The sequence below is a fragment of the Cryptomeria japonica genome, chromosome 10 (assembly GCF_030272615.1).
Source record: "Cryptomeria japonica chromosome 10, Sugi_1.0, whole genome shotgun sequence".
NCBI classification, from domain to species: Eukaryota; Viridiplantae; Streptophyta; class Pinopsida; order Cupressales; family Cupressaceae; genus Cryptomeria; species Cryptomeria japonica.
Window position 1 is genome coordinate 771,120,909 of NC_081414.1, and position 14,316 is coordinate 771,135,224.

General features: G+C 36.0%; 1 pseudogene; it reads right to left on the bottom strand.

The window, feature by feature from the left end:
- Positions 1-7,490: 7,490 nt before the first annotated feature.
- Positions 7,491-10,980, bottom strand: LOC131027023 (L-ascorbate oxidase-like; annotated as a pseudogene).
- Positions 10,981-14,316: the final 3,336 nt, after the last annotated feature.

Consider the following 14,316-nt stretch of genomic DNA (forward strand, 5'->3'; position numbering starts at 1 on the left):
AAACTTAACCACAAACTATCTGATCGCTAGCTCGCGGCTTGATCACAACTTCAGACATTTTACCTCGCGAGCTAGCGATAACCATAAGGCTTGGATGCTGACTCATTCTTGAGGGACTAGTTTGAAGGTTTCTTTTGAGTTGAGGTTGATTAGACAAGCGAGGATGACAGTTTTATAGGAATAAAAGGATTTGATAGCTTCTGAGTTAGAGATGGGAGATCACAGATTTCTTTGAGAAATAAGAGCTCAGGTTGCTTGTTGTCAGGGATTTTGAAGCAGAATTTGTCCAGTCAAGGAGGAATAAAATCAGAACAAAATCGTTCACAATAGATGAGCCTTAGCAGGATACAGTGGATTTGATAGGCATGATGATGACTTCTAGAGTCTATAGTCATGTTAGAAACCACCAAAATGATAATTTTTCACGTGAATGCAGAATGAGAATCACCAAATGAAGTATGAAAATGTTATAAATACAATGGAGTGGTGACTTAATTGGTAGAAGAGAAAATAAACCTTTTTCATTTTCTTAAAGTGGTTTTTCTCCTCAGAAAGGAAGATGATGTTTGAGCAGGATCGTGCATGGAGTTGTACTTGTTGTGTGCTCTGTGATACCGGATGGGTGTTTTTTTGTTTTATTCTGTGTGAGTTTGTTTATTATCAGAGGGGTTGTGAAAGTGAGAAGGATTGCCAGAGGGGGTGTGAAAGCCTTTTCTTGTCAAGAAGGGCCAAGCATGGCACATCCTTTGCTTCTACTCTTCCATAGGATGGCAAGGGGTTTGAAGAAGGAGCCCGCAGAGGAATGAAAGAAGGATTTGTTTGGGTGGGAGTGGCAGCCAGTCATCTTTGTGATGACATGGAAGCTGCAACCCCTCCCCAACAGATTACATTTACCCTAAAGATCCTGTTTCCACTTTCCCTGATCGTGGGCATGAAGGCTCAAGTTCCTCTTTCCATTGTCTCTATTCCTGGGCATGAAGGCTTCCTCCTCTATTTGGAAATGATCTGTTGGACAGAACATAACATCTCACATTCCATCCAAAGGCATCAGGGTTATAATGGCATGGCTCAAGCAGTTTTGCAAGTTGTATAGTCATTGGGATTCCTTTTCTGGTTCCAGTAGTGATTCTTCATTCTAGACTCTAGGTGAAGGGAGCAAGTTGTATACTATATAGTCATTTATATAGAAAATGAAAAGCATTTAGTGTCAAGCTTTGTGTAGGTTCTTGAAGGAGTTATATATAAATTATTAAATTTATTGCACGCATAATTGTATCTCTTTCAAATGATCAGAATCATGAGATTTAACTTTTTTCATTTGTTGCATTGTTATGGTGTATGTAATTTTTCATTTAAATTTTTTGTTAGTCTGGAATCATAATACATATTAAGGATTCACCTCATTGTAATTGGTGGGCAGATTATAGACAGTCATAGAACACCTCCATATATATTACATAAACATCCATAGCATATAAAATCATAAGACTCAAGAGTATTAAGAATGAAAGTATTACTATTAAACACCACAATAGATAGGAATACATTATACAACATAATTAGTAAAACATCAAGACAACAGACCAGTGCCTTATCCTAGGGCATAGACTCTAGAGTCACTTTAAACTTACAATTCAAGACAACCTGATAATAAACTTCAATAATGAATAATGCCATTACATACACAACCCAGATTCATATGTAAACTGAAAAACCCTTGACCATTCAATTCACCTCATTGTAATTGGTGGGCAGATTATAGACAGTCATAGAAAACCTCCATATATATTACATAAACATCCATAGCATATAAAATCATAAGACTCAAGAGTATTAAGAATGAAAGTATTGCTATTAAACACCACAATAGATAGGAATACATTATACAACATAATTAGTAAAACATCAAGACAACAGACCAGTGCCTTATCCTAGGGCATAGACTCTAGAGTCACTTTAAACTTACAATTCAAGACAACCTGATAATAAACTTCAATAATGAATAATGCCATTACATACACAACCCAGATTCATATGTAAACTGAAAAACCCTTGACCATTCAATTCACAGTGAAAACATAAATTCAACACAAAGACAATTATGTGAAGATATCAAATTGCAAATGATATTGATATTATATTCATAATGATATCAGAAAGTAAATTCACAATGCGATTCAAGTTTTCAACTATGCACTTATCAAATTCTTGAATAGTTGAGCTATTATAAATTTATAACTATATAAGAGTTTTCAAGTTCAACACCAATAAAAGTGGCCAACTGGCCATCCCTCTCTACCGATCGAAAAGAAAAAGATTACTGTGAGTAATCTTGGGTAGCAACCTCAACCTAAGATTTCTTCTTTGGCTTTAGCATGGCTTGCCACCTGTCCACCTCTTTGTCTGTTGGCCAACTGAATGCCTTTACCTCTTCCAACTTTGCAACTAAACCTGTCCATCTGGCATCTGTAACTGCCCTGGACTCAACAATAAATTTTGCATGGTCAACCTCAACCTTGAACAGTGAATCAAGCATACCATTAAGGAAATCAACATCAACCTGTTCATTTACATGCTTGATTATTTCTTCTTGCTCCAGAATCAAATCAAATTCGCTGGTCTAATCAAAAACTGATTTCAACTGTCCATTACTACCATAAATTGAAGGCACCAATTTACTATAACCTTCCCCAAATGTCTGCAATTTTTCATTTATAATCACATCCTTCCCTGTGAAAAATGCATAAGTTGCATTCATTACCTCCACCATGTCTTTGGTGTCACTGATCTTGGGAGGGAACTCGTCACTATACATCATTGCAGTATCTAGCTTATCCATTAATTTGCTTCTTCCTGACCAAACATTGGACAAAGGTCCAAGAAAAGCAACAGCCTCAGAGGATGTTTTACTTGCCTCTGTCAAAGAAATATGCAAATCATGCACTACCATCAATTTTCCTTTCGATACATTAATCCCGTGTTTCAGAATTCCTGACACAACAAAGATAGCCTTGACATTTTGTTCCTTTTCAAGCTTTTCAATTTTCCCTATGTATTCCTCCATTTTTGCTATCACATTAGCTGGTATTTCTTGTACTTGTTATGTAATCTGTATTGGAGGGGGCTCATTTGCAATTTTTTCTTTTAAATCCACTAACTCTTCCTCCAGAGCACCCTTCTTCATCAGTGTCTCTTCATATTTTTTATTCAATGTAATCAATTGGGTATATGTTTCTGTGTATCTTCTTGACAAATCTTTTGTTTTTGATAAATTCATGAAAGAAACTTGAGTCAAAAAAGAGGCAATCTCCATGTCAGTTGTGTTTTGCAAGTTCCAAATCATTCTGTCAACTTTCTTTTCTACTTGGATATTTAGAAGGTGGGGCTTTTGAGTGGAAGGGGCCAAAGACCAAGCATCAAGTATCTTTGACTTAGGATTAAATCCTGATCCTCTTATTACATCTCCAATTTCAAATTCAGTTTTGAACATTGGGTCCTCTTGCTTCCTAATCTGATCAATAATAAAAGTAGACTAGATATCCCAGTCAGGCATCATAATCATACCAGTACTCTTAATCAATTGTCTTGCCTGTTCCATAGATATTTGCTCCCTGTCAGGATCATATTGCTGTAGTGCCTCGATGATCTCCTATTTCTTTTCTTCATTTGTTTCCTCTATGATCAGATTTTGTCTTAATTATTTTTGTTTCAATCTTGACAAAAAAATTTTAAATTCATTTGACTTAATAAAGTCATCATCTTTCATGAATTCATTTGACAACATCACACACTCATCAAAGCCTTGAGCAAGGGCTTCATTTGTTTCTCCATGTTCTTCATTCTGCCCTACTTCTCTGAGATGTGTCCTTATTTGATGAAAGTATTGTCCTTGTTCTGTAACAATTGCTCTAGTAGGGTCTCTCCTCACAATTGTACCGACCTCACTGGTTTTTTGTTTCTTTGCAGCTGGGGTAGATTGAACTTCATCCCCACTCTCTACATCATCAGTAGACACACTAAGTGGCCTCTTTCCATGTGAAGAATGTATAGCTTCGGGGTCTTTCTGCTGAGCAGCCACTTCGGAATATGGAATTGGAGGCATTTGTTCCATCAGAGTTTCATATAAACTCAGTATTTTGTTAATCATCTCCAGGTACGGGCTATCAGGGCAAAAACCTGAGAAACTAGGGTCAGCAGCCTTCAATTCTGCTTCAACTCTCATCAATTTTTTCCATTTTCTTCTCCTTTCTTGTACTTCATCTTTTCTCAGCAAATTTCTAACCACATCTTCATCATCCAATGCTTCATGGTCCTTTATTGCGGCCCAAGGTGTCATTTTTGGCATTGCAATTTTAATAAATTGTTCCGGATCATAGAATCTAGACATAGCATTAACCAACCTATACTGTTCAAGGAAATTGTTTACTTGATCAAAGCAACTCCTACCAATGGTAAAATCAGACGCAACCCAAAGCCTAGGAAGAAAAGAACCCTTCCTGTGTTTATCAAGGTATTATTTTTCAACTAGGGTCAATTGCCAGATAAACTCCATAAAAGCAATCCTAATTGGAACAAACTTTGGTAAAATATGGGGAGGTTGAGGACACCCATAGACTTTGATCATAGAAAAGTTATCAAAAAAATTAAAGTCCCCCCAGTTATGTGAAATAGACCAGTTTGAAACAAACTGGTAAGGTCTCAAAACTCTCCTAACATCAATTGACAATCATTCCCTAATTATTCCTAGCATTTCCATAATTGGCGAAACAATCCAATTTTCAAAGAAAAGGAAAGAAGAATGGGGAGAACTACTATCCCAAACCTGGGTCCATCTTTGTATTGGCATTAAGACATCGAGTTCTTCTTTGAAAAGCTCCAATTCTTTATCCAAGAACTCAACATTATAGAACAAGATTAAATGCATCAGCAATGAATAATGCTTGAATGTAGGGCTGGGTGCACCACTCTGAATTTCAACTAGAGCATTATGAATGTGTTCAACCACATAGCCCACATAATCGTAATCTTTGTTAACATCTGGGTGTTGAATGTCCATGGCCATCATCAGTAATTCAGTTGACACTGTTGAATCTCCATCAAAACCCAACACTCTGCATAATCCATAGATTGTACAATGCATATAATGGTGGAAAGGTGTGATGTCAAATGGTGGTTCGATACTCTCTGGAATTATAATCGACTTCCTATCCACCCTAGGAATGTATCTGGGGATTGCATGCTTCTTGATAACACCTTTGTATTTGTCATAATCCTTTGCAATCTGCTCCAAATCTATATCTGTACATGCAGAACCAGTAATCTGGAAAGCTTCAACAAAGGTAGCTCTGTTAATTGAAACTAGGGCAGACTGGTTCTTTCTTCTGATTACCCTAGATACTGGGTAATAGCGTTTGGCCAACTCTTTGATCAGATCCACATCAACATACACATCTAGCATAATTAACTTTGCCATATTTAAATCCCAAGGGTTTGACATCGGGACACCCTTAACCCTACTATTCCAGAAATACTTAAACAGAGCATAACCAGTCATATTAGGTGTGGTAGGGTTTCTGCATTGGCTAAATAAATCTCTCCATGCCAAATGATTTGTATTCAAAGCAATGGAAGTCCCTAGCATCAAATCTACAAATTCTTCTTTGTATTTCTTAACCATCATTTCCTCAGTGGCACTGGCCTTGGAACCTCCAGGTTCTCCTACTCCACTTGTCGTGGCCTTGGGCTTGGGCTTGGAACCTCCAGTACCACTCGTCGCCTGGCTCATTTTAGCTGCAGGAGAAAAATTTAACCAATTTTCTGAAATTTTCTCACACCCAACACTCTGAATTCTCCAACGTTGTTGCAAAGCTCAATTCACTAGATTACCTCAAAGATAGAATGCATTAATGCTATTATACAAAACCTTGGCTCGATCATGCAATTTATGGTATTTACTATTTGGGCACCGTCACTTCTCTCAAGTCTCATTAATTGCCACACTTGCATGAACTAGCTAGTAGCTACAGTCTATGGCATTAATTCAAACTTCAAACTGAAGTACTCGAGCAAAATTTGAATTCATGCCCTTATATTTGATTGGCGATTGGCATTCAAAAATTTTACAGAACCCGACAAACAAGTCCACGTGTTAGCGAGTTAGTGACAATGCTGCCAAATCCTCTTAATCGCAAGCTCGCAATCCCTTTTACGAATCCTCAAAGAATCTCGCGAGTGAGTGACAGCCATTGATCTAACAAAACAACTTATTTCATCGCAAGCTTGCAACTAGAAACTTAACTTGACTTAAACCCTTGCGATCCCGCGACAAGAAGACACTTAACCACCATCGCATGCTCGCAACACTTTTTGACTTAAGACTTACAAACCCACGAGCATGCGATGACCACAAAATCAGACCAAAACTTACCTGTCGCCAGATCGCAAGTGCAACTTAAAATGCTAAACAACTTCAAAACCTATGAGCAAGTGACTTAACCCCATCGCATGATTGCAAATTAAAATGACCTAACCGCGAACACCTCGTGACCTTGCGATAACATAAAATCACATCCAGTCGCAACCTCGCAACATAAAATGGTATTTGGGAATGGGCGCCCTCATTAATGCAATTGTACAAATGTCAAAATCTCGGCTAGATCATGCAAGCTGTCACTCCTCTCAAGTCTCATTAATTGCCACACTTGCATGAACTAGCTACTATGGCATTTGATTGTGATTGCCATTCAAAACTTTTACAGAACTCAACAAACAAGTCCATGTGTCAATCCCCATCTTTAATCGCACAGTCTCAACCGGTTATAACAATTAGAAAAGGAACTGGCAAGTTAGAGACAATGCTACCAAATCCTCTTAATCGCAAGCTCGCAAACCCTTTTATGAATCCTCAAAGAATCTCCCGAGTGAGTGATAGCCATTGATCTTCATCAAGCCCTTGAGTCGCAACCTCGCAACATTATTTGTAATTTCTTTCTTTACCTGCAAGTTGTGACCACTGCAAATCTAACAAAATAACTTATTTCATCGCAAGCTTGCAACTCGAAACTTAACTTGACTTAAACCCTTGCGATCCCGCGACAACAAGGCACTTAACTGCCATCGCATGCTCGCAACACTTTTTGACTTAAGACTTACAAATCGGCGAGCATGCGATGACCACAAAATCAGACCAAAACTTACTTGTCGCTAGATCACAATTTAAAACTATTTATATAATATTAAGATAATTTTGAATAATTTATCATCTTTTTTAATTCTTATTATTTATATATTATTGAGCTGATCTTCTTATTGTAATAAAAGATAATTTTCTTTGTGTATAATTAAAAATATTATATATATTTAAAAATAAAATTGATGATATCAAATTTAATTAAATAATTAATAAAAATTATACACAATTAACTTATGCATTTTCTTAAATTTTCTATAAACACATCCATTACACCTCCTAAAAGTAGATGTGCCGGTGTTAGTTTATATAGTCCAATATTAGAAGGGTTTCTCTAGTATAGTGCTAAGGTGAATGGATGATGAGCTTGATAATTTATAAAAGCATCATCTTACAAAAATTGGTTATCTCAAACAAAGAGATCAGTGGTGCATGTGAATCATATTCTTGGTGAGACCACATCCCATGGCTACATTGGGCAACTTTCCAACTTTCTCTACTCCCTCTGCAAACACCACTCCCATCCCCATGAAAAAGTGTGCCTCCAAATGGCAGTGGAAAGCCCATACTCCTGGATTATCTGCTTTAAACCGAATGGCTGTCCATCCATATGGAAACACTGCCACTGTGTTCCGCAATGGAGGATTTACCGTATTGTAGTTCAAAGGATCCTTTGCTGGGTCGAACACACCATCTCCATATCCAAGAATCCAAAAATCGTGGCCATGCAAATGCCATGGATGGATCTCTGAATTGTTGGCAGTTAGAGTATTTGCGTTCTGCAGAATCACATCAACAACAGAATTCAATGTAAAGACGTACACGCCACTCCCTTCGACAGTGTTGGGATTTGGGGGAGGAATGGAGATGTTGTAGTCACGGGGACTGTAGATGTCTGGAGGTGGGGTTATGTCGTAGGCGCCCTTGATTTTGTATTTCATGGCGGCCAAGTAGGAAGTCGGAGGAGGCAGCAGTGAAATGTTGTTGATTGCCCACTTTATGTACCCGTTGATCTTGTTCTGTGCGTTGAGAAGAATCAGTTGCCTGTGGGACTGAAGTGGGGGAAGCTCTTCGTGTCCTTTGAGTGCCACAAATTTCAAAGCCAGAGCTTTACTGTAGGCATAGTCATTCCACAATGGGCTTGTGGGATATGGTGCAATTGGGAGCTTGGTTGATGGGTTGGGAAGATAGTTGAGGATGGCCAGTCCAGTTGGCGTCTTGGGCTGCCTGCCTCTCACATTCACACCTGCCCAATAGTTTTGAGAAGGGTCTTGATTCGCCGTTATCAAAACAGAATACGATTCGCCAGAGTAGATATCCAGGTCGTCTATTTCCAGCGGCTCTACGTAATGCCCGTCTGCCTCCACGACGTTCATCTTGTGTCCCTGTATAAAAATAATTGTTATTTAACATGGAAGAAGTAATCCCATTTGGGTGGGTTTGGGTTCTCCACGTAAACAAGGATTGCATTGACTGGTATCATATTCTCACTAGAGGGTATATTACTATTTGATTATTAAAGTCAGGCGATTGAGTTGACTGACTTGGATCACAAAGTTGATGGCGGAAAGAGATGCCACGCTTGCAATACGGAGGCGATACGTGTTCCCAGATCGTACTGGCAAGACATAAGGAGAGCACTGCTTATTTGTAGCATTACAGGAACGGCTAGTTGTGGAGCAATTGTATTGTCCTCGCCCCTCTATCAGCAGTGACTGGTACAAAGCTAAAAACAAAATGTTAATAGGTTGATCGTAAACTGTCAACTAATAGTACCAACACACTTTTCTTTTTAAATATTCTGGCTTATAGATTGTATATATTTTGTACATTCAACGAAAATAGGGAAAAAATATAATTATTGTTAAAATAAATAACAGCAGATAAAAAATTGGAAACCAAATCGGAGATTCAGAAATAAAGGAGATATAAAATCAGATTTGTAGGGGTTCGCTAGAAAGGCTAGATCCATTCACCGAGGCCGGGTAATATATTATTTAGTGTCTTTCAAATGCATTAAATTATAATAAAATATATTTATTTAGACACAAGAATTTGTCCATGATTGAATTTATTAATTTAAATATCATTTTATATTTCAAACATAAAGAATTGTTGGATTATATACCCTTAAGTAACTCTTAAATAAATCAGCATCTATATACCTTAAATACATAAATCTCATATGATTATTAAGTAAATAAGAATCATTTAAGTTAAATTTGATAACTATTTGCACATCGGATATTAAATGAAATATATATTAAATAATATTATATATATATATATGAATGAGGACATACATTTTAAGTTAATTAATAATTATTTTATTTGATTAAAAAATAAATTTATTAATGTTAAAGTATTCTACAATAGTAACATGAGGTGGATTGTTATGGTATGAGTGTTAGCAATTTTTTTATCTTTTATTTGGTAGCCATTTTCACATCATAATATTAATATTCAATAATAGATGTAATATTTTTTAAATAAGGACAACATAAATTTTTTGTTTTCATATATGTAATAAATTTTTTTGTTTTCATAGTACAACAAAATAACTTTTAAGTAAATAAGTTAAATCAGAGTTGATATCTCTCCTTTTTAGATAAATGTATTTAAGATATCTATATTAATCTATTGCATACACATAACTTTAAGTTATTTCTTCTTCTTCTTCTTCTTCTTATTATTAACAATGCATTAATTTACAACTTGACCCAAGCTAAGCGAGTTCACATATGAAAGACCTCATCACCAACATGAATAGTCCAAATCTTAAAACAAAATAGTCCAAAATAAATACAAAACTCACAAACACAGTAAAATTCATTTATTTAGAAGTATTATATTTTACTTATAAATTATACTATTTCAAATATGTAATTTCATTATAATTTTTATAGATGCAACTAAAAAATATATTACTAGGCTCCATCAAACATAATAATAATTAAAACCTTCATAAAGAGAACTCTGTTAAATGAAATGTACATGATATACCTGAGGTTCCCCAACCCAGACGAAGGGATTGGAAGAGAAGCCCACGGCCTGCTAATAAGTGCTATCGTGCCACCAGTCGTTTAAAATGATACTCAGCTCTCCATCATAGGTGAAGGGTTCTTTGCCCGCCGCATCCACTATCAGTGACCCATAAAACCCTGCCGACCGCTGTAAGCCATAATGACCATGATAGAAGTACGTTCCTGGCTGCATTCACATATTCATAATCATTATTATAGTTAAGTGAAGCACACATTTCATATTGAAATGGATTACAACTTACCCTGTCCACAACGAACTTATACACGTAGGTTTCGCCTGAGTAGATTGCACACTGCGAAATTGAAGCAGTCCCGTCGTTCCAGGGAGTGCCAATCTGCAACGCAACATTCCAAGAGAGTTATTTCCGCACTGCTAGACGCATTTTCTACTCTAAAAACATTTGTGACATTTACACTTGGTGCAAACTGAGAAGAAAAACGGATCACTTAGCTGGCGAATTCCATGCCAGTGAATAACAACGTTTTCAGTGGGCATCAAGTTCTCTATCTCAACAACAATGGTGTCCCCTTCTGTGGCTCTGATGGTGGGGCCCGGGTATTGTCCATTTATAGAGATGATGTTCACCTCCACGCAATCAGGAGCCCATGTCTGGTAACTTACTTTCCATTTGTGAAAATGCACCTTTGCTTCAGTATCAAAAGATAACAATGTCAACATAAAAAACAACACAGAGAAAAGATATACTACAGAAACTCTGCCAGCCATTACGAGCAGTCTAGACTATTACTAAGACCAAAATCTAAAGCCAAATAGATGGAGCTCCATAATTTCTCTCTGCGTGTTAGTCCCATTTTATAGTAATTTTAGAAGTGGGAGTCCAGTGTGAAAGGGTGAGAGTTATTCTAACCACACCCAGTTCAATAGTCAAAGTCGATAAAATAAGGAACAAGGAATTCTGCATGCAACCAAACAGATAATGACCTTTCATGTCAATATTCAAAATCAATCGATTTCTTTCTCTTTCGGGCCTGCTTTTACTGTGCAATTTTTCTCTAGTCTATAGAAATTAGATTCGTCTTTCTCTTTCTGACCTACTTTATGTTGATGACTTTTGTGTAAATATGCACTTGCTGAGATATTTCTATCTACTAGTTGGTTTTAATGTCTATATCTTTCCACTCTAGTGGAAAAAGGTTTGCAACTCTCTTGATTCCATGATTCATATCAAGTAGACGCAACTCTCTGTAGGCATCTTTTTGGAAGTCTCGTTTACTTGGCTTATACCAAAACAAACTTATGATTTGCTCTCAGTTGTCTTTCAAGATTTATGCAGGAGTCAAAGAAATGTTATTTTGCAGCTAAGCGTATTTAGATATATCTAAGGTATAGTTTATTATGGTCTAGAATTTCTTCTTGTAAAATTATACAGACTCAGACTATGTTGGGTTCGTTGATGACCGGAAGTCAACTATAGGATTTGTTTTTTCATCTTAGAACTAGTCTCATTTCATGGATTAGTAAAAAGAAACTAATTGTTTCCCTCTCATTATGTCATATTCTTGTTAACATGGGCATTCTTCAAGAAAAACCACATTCTTCATTCTTCATTGCAACAATCAAGGTGTGTTTCGAAGTTTGTAAAAGATCTATTTTTCAATAAAAGAACAAAATTTATTGAGGTCGAATGTGATTACATTCAACAATTTTAAAACCATGCATAAAGGACAACATTAATTACTAAAATATATTTATAAATAGATAGGAAGACATAGATAGTTACAAAAATGAAATAGAGATATATAGGTGCATCTATGATAGCAAGCAAAGCTTGAAACTATTAAATGATGGAGTTGGGCACCCTAGTCTAGAGTGTGTCCAACTATTGAAAACTACTCATATTTGGGATCAAAAGACTCATAAGTCCTATCCCTCTAAATTCCAACCCAAAGAAATAGAGTGCTAGGTGTCCCTATCCAGCCTTTTCTCCTAAACTTGTTGTGTCAATCTCTGTCTCACTTGAATCATTCTTCCTATATCTTTTAACTATCATAAAATTATATAGATCTAAACCTTCATAAGCACAAAGAGGAGAGTTAAATATGGTTGTGCCTACATCAGAGCTTGCCTTAGTCAAACCCCCCTTTTGGTGTTTCTACCTCCATAAATAGTCGTGTTGGATTTGAGATAAAAGTGTATGCTTTGAGCCTTAAGTGTGTCTAAGATATTGTAAGCAATAATGTGCATGAACATAAACAAGAGCCCTACTCAAGTGTATTAGAGTGAACCCTAGATGAGGCAATCTAAATGCCGCATACAAGCCAACACAAGAATGCATGAACATGTAAATAATAGTAAATAAATGATAAATGAATCTAATCTAAAGCTAAAACTTAGAAATACAAGAACGACATGAAATCATATCAAACCCTTGATGAGAGGTACAAGATAATCATCAGTTAGTAATTCCCTAGTATCCTCCAACATTCCTTGAAGCTTCCATCATCCTTGCAATAATGGCGAATGGACAATTCACGAAGACTCAATGATGAGTATTTGATTTTATTAATTTATTATTTATATTTGTAGATCTATGGGATCAATTTGGTAGAGTTGTGCTATCACAAGGATTGTAATTTCATGTATATCCAAATTGAAAAAACCACTAGCTTTTATATGAGCCACAAGGTTAATTTCTGGATAAAAAGGCAACAAAGAATGACCATAACTATAAATCGAGACAAGATTTGTTAAATGCCAAGGTTGACATGTAAAACATTTAAAATTTCAAAATATGTTGGCAAGACTACTATGCAAATAGGCATGGTTCCACCAAAATAGGCTCACCAGACAAAGGATGTGAGATTTTAAGCCTATGAATTAGATTTGATTCTAATTTTTTGGTTTTGACTATGATTAAATGTAGGATAAGATAATTGAGTTTTGAAATGGGATATGATACATCTCCTTGAATTGGGGATTGAATTCAATGCTTGAAATGGTCCTACAATTGTCTAGAGGAGTGGAAACTAAAGCAACTGCTAAGCAAAGTGTGAAATTCGACTCGCAATTAAGTAGTATAATTTAGGAATCTACAATATATTTAATGGGGTTTTTAGTGTTGAATATTCCTATTCTACATGATCTTCTTGCTATGATTTCTTAGGTGTATTTCCATTTATACTTATAGTTTCTTGGAGTTGCACTATTATTATTCCAAATGGCATTTTCTCATCCTCCTTGCATTGTAAATTGGATCATTTATTATAAATTCATATCATACAAAATAAAACAATATTCGTCTATTGCCTAATTCTAATATTGTGCTATTGCATGCAATTCATTATTTTTTAACTTAAATGTCAATACCCGATTTCTAGAAGTTTAGTTTGCCCATTTTATCACCTATTTGATTCTCTGGAGATGGTTTAGGTCCACCCCAAATGATTAGTTTAGAAGATCCAATTTCTATGTACTGGATTACCGATTTATGGATGCATCCGCATGATCACCCAACCTGACCCGATTTTGTGATCCCCCTTAGAAGCTATATATATCAAGGATTCTTTATTGGAGTGCCTTCCTTGATCACATTTGAACCAAAATGGCTCAGCCTAGGAGGGTTATAAACAATATTCTATCCAATAGATCTTGATTTTTGACAACTTTGTAATACTTTATCGTATCCAAAATACTTTGAAAAAATTAAAATACTTCATTCAAAAAAATAAGCTCTTGAATACCCAATAAAAAATATTATCCTAATTTGGCACTACAAATTAAATGCTTTCAACACGAGGGAGAAATAGTTGCATGCAAAAAGTTGGAAGCTTTCTCATGCATAAACAATAGTTTGTAATATGGAAAACTGAGCCTTAGTCTTGAATAGAGAAATTTGCTGAATTATTGTCGTCGTTTAGAAATTTATGTGGCATAGAAAGGATCTCAACAATAACATAAAGCCGACAGCAAAGAAGACAAGTTCAGTTTACTATAGAGAGGATAAAACTCTTCTACAGAGGATTCGATGAGCAAAAAAGAGCCCCCCTCAGTAGCACAACGTAACGCATCTCAAACAAGCAAACACTGTCTACAAGTCGAGAAGAGACGAGCAAAAATTCTGC